The sequence below is a fragment of the Corvus brachyrhynchos genome, unplaced genomic scaffold, assembly GCF_000691975.1.
Source record: "Corvus brachyrhynchos isolate BGI_N302 unplaced genomic scaffold, ASM69197v1 scaffold365, whole genome shotgun sequence".
In the NCBI taxonomy this organism is placed as follows: domain Eukaryota; kingdom Metazoa; phylum Chordata; class Aves; order Passeriformes; family Corvidae; genus Corvus; species Corvus brachyrhynchos.
In genome coordinates, this window is record NW_008239544.1 from 612344 (window position 1) to 615798 (window position 3455).

At 58.6% G+C, this 3455-nt stretch overlaps 1 protein-coding gene across 1 annotated transcript in view; it reads left to right on the plus strand.

Annotated features, from left to right (window-relative positions):
* Positions 1–1066: 1066 nt before the first annotated feature.
* ZFPM1 (zinc finger protein, FOG family member 1) overlaps positions 1067–3455 on the plus strand; it is a 34309-nt gene continuing 31920 nt past the window's right edge. Inside the window, exon 1 of the mRNA XM_017741327.1 lies at positions 1067–1072. The gene's annotated coding sequence lies outside the window, so the exon portion shown is untranslated. The remainder of the gene's footprint in view (positions 1073–3455) is intronic.

Sequence of the window (3455 nt, forward strand, 5' to 3'; positions counted from 1 at the left end):
GTGCGTGACAGGGACCACACGCACCAGCGGGATCCTGCATCCCCGATGCTGAATTCATGCAGGAAAACCTGGAGCCCTGGGGGCTCTGAAGGGGTGGAACAGGAGCACAGGAGCCGTGCACCCCCCAGGGATGCCATCCTGCAGCAGTGATGCTCCTGAAGCGCAGTTTCGCTGCCCAGTTCCCAGGAATTGGTTGGATTGCTCCTTTTGGGAGTTAGAGCATCGTCCCTACAGCAGGAGATCAGTAAGAGGGAGGGGGAAATAAGCACTGAGACATCCCAGCCTTGGATTTGGGATGTGGGGGCTGCTCAGCCGCACATTCCCACCTGGTTCAGGAGCATCCAGCATCATTTGTGCCAGGGGAGGTTTAGGTTGGATATTGGGAAAATTTCTTCATGGAAAGGTTTGTCCAGCGCCGGCACAGCTGCCCAGGGCAGTGGTGGAGTGCCCATCTCTGGAGGGATTTAAAAGCCACGTGGATGTGGCACTTGGGGACATGGTTCAGTGTGGCCTTGGCAGTGCTGGGGGAACAGCTGGGCTCGATGATCTTGGAGGCTTTTCAAACCTGAATAGCTCCGTGGCTGTGACTTGTTCTAATCCCAAAACCTTCCGTGCTGCCGCCGCAGCTCCCGGGAGCCCGGAATTCCACAGCAGCGTCTCGGCACGGGACATGCCCGAGCCGTGCCCAAGTCGTGGAGGGACATGCCCAAGCCATGCCCAAGACATGCCCAAACCGTGCCCAAGCCATGCCCAGGCTTTGCTCCTGCCACGTCCAAGCCATGCCATATCCATGCCATATCCATACCATATCCATGTCCTATCCGTGTCATATCCGTGCCCAAGCCATGCCCAAGCCACGGAGGACCCCCAGGCTGTTGGCAGCCACCCGAGGCTGAGCCACGGGCAGGTGACGAGTGGCACCCCGGGCCAGGTTGTCCTGCCAGCAGGTGGCAGGGCCCTTCTGCAGGTGGGGCACCGGGATGCCAGTCGTCCCTCTTGGGACATAAAAAACCCCTAAAATTAGGTATTTTGAGCTGGGAAAAAGCTGTTTTTGGAGCCTTGGCAGACCAAAGTGCTGGCACCGAGGGCACTCAGCCCCCTCGAGGGGCTCAGCACAGCCCCCCAAGATCCCCCCCAGCCATCCCTGAGCCCTGAAATCCGGCTGAGGCAGCGCCTTGGCTCTTCCCATTGACATTCCTGCGCCGGCACCTCCTCTCGCCGCGTCTCTAATAATATCAGGCCAGATTAATTGGCACTAATACAAATGTACACAGCTCCATAAAAAGATGTCACCTCGCTCACAATGGGGGGAACGGCTGCTCCCGCATTATCTCTGCTCTGCAGGCGTGTAATTCACTCCTCGGGAAAACACGCTATTTATTCGGCTCCCCTATAACAATCTCTCTGCAAACACCACGGGAGCGGGAAGGGAGCAGCGAGACACCCAGCCCTGCCGCTGTCACCGCCACCGTGACGCTTGTCCCCGTGCAGGGGCACCCATGGGTCCCCCCGGGGGATGGGGAAGCAGGATGCAGGGTTTGGGGACGTCCCCGCGCCGAGATCCAGCCCTCGGGCGGTGGGTGAGACTGCGAATTGTCAGGCCTAGGGGGGGTCTCAGTGGCTCTGGGATGGTGCCAAAAAGGGAATTAAAGGGTCATTGGCAAGGAATGTGCCAGCGGAAGGACTGCAACCTCTTTCCTTCTCTCCCCAGGGCAGGGTGGCACCGCCGTGTCCAGCACGCACCGGCTCCAGAGAGGCTTTTGGGGCATTTTTTGGGGCGGGATGCGGCCCCCCGTGGGTGTGACAATGTCCCCTCGCCCCCTCGAGATGCTGCCACTGCTTCTTCCAGCACAAAGAGCCGGCGACAGCCCTCATCCCCCTGCCGCCTCCCGGGGAGAGGAAATTTGGGCGCCTCATCGGTGTTCACTCACCCCCAGCCCCTCAAATTCATGCAATTAATGAGGCTGTGTTTAATTAAATGGTTGTCTAATTATCTCGGCGTAAGCAAACACGCCAGACAAACACCACGGGGGCTGCGGTGCCGGTGGAGATGCCATGGATGTGCCAGAGGAACCGGCTGGATCCGCAGTGCCCCCAGCCCCAAAATCCCTGGAGCCGTGCCGGGGGGAGGCTGCAGACCCCCGAAAGCATCGGGGTGGATTTTGGCTGCCCATCAGCAGCCCCTGATGGAGTCAGAGCCCGCAGAGCAGAGGCCACTTCAGGCTCCTTGGGCCGGACCCGGCAAAGCCGGGCTGGGAAGGGAGGGAAAGGCTCTGGAAGCAGAGCTGCTCCCCCGGGGGGGATGGTCTCCAGGAAGGCGGCGATTCGAGGCTATACGAGGTGAAAGGCGCCGCCAGGATGGTTTTGGGGGGGGGGCCGCCGGGGGGGGGGGGGGGCCCCAGCAGAGCCTTGTCCTCAGCAGCATCTCCCTCCTTCCATAGGGTTTTTTTTTTTTCTCCCCTGGATCTCTTCTTAATTCCTAACTTAATTTCTTTTGACATCCTCATTGCCGGTTTGACCTCTTTACTGGAATCATGTGCTGCTTAAAACTCATTATCCCACCATTGAAACAGGAAGTTAATTAAAAACCCTTTAAAAAGAGAAAAAGAAAAGGGGGGGAAAAAGCACGGTCCATGTCCGGGGATAGATGGAGAAGGGATACGGCCAAGCTGTGCCATGTCCCCACAGCCCACCAGCCCCCTCCATTGATCCAAAAACTCCGTAATTCTTTGGGGACCACCAGCCGTCGCTACTGGCAAATCCCCCCGATCCAAGATCAGCCATGGGCAAGGTCCAGTTTGGGAGAAATTGTTATTTTTCCACAGGAAAATATTCCCATGGTGGATCCAAAATATAAGTGGCTCCTGTTTATCCCACATTTAGCCCCAACATTCCTCCATGCTCACAGGTGACTTGGCTGGGATGATGCCAAGGGGCAACCCCAGGCCCCCTACACCATCCCCGGGGTGTCCTGGGGTGGGTGCCCCCCACCCAAAGCCAGGGTCACGGTGACCATAGAAGTCACAAGCGGGAGGTTTTGGGCCATTCAGCTGCAAATGAGAAGGGTTTTAAGGGGTGGGGATCCCAAAGAGAGACCCTGAGGACCCCACAGAAAGGTTTGGGGGGATGCCAAAGAGGCTTTGAGGATCTGCAGAAGGTGAATTTGGACCCAGTGAGGTCACTGAGGTCCCAGAGGGGGGATTGGTGCGACTGTAGGAGCTTCCAGAGAGGGCACAAGGGATCCCAAAGGGGAATTTGGGGAACCCAAAGAAGGATTGAGGACCCCAAAGGGAGCGATTGGGATGCTCAGGATGGGTGGTGGAACCCTAAAAGGAGGGGTCCGGCCTAACGGGGTGGGCTCAGAGACCCAAAACAGAGGGCGAGGCCTCACGGGAGGGAGGGGGGGTGCCCCAGAGCGGGGCTGGGGACACTGGGGAGGCTTTGGGGTCCCCGGG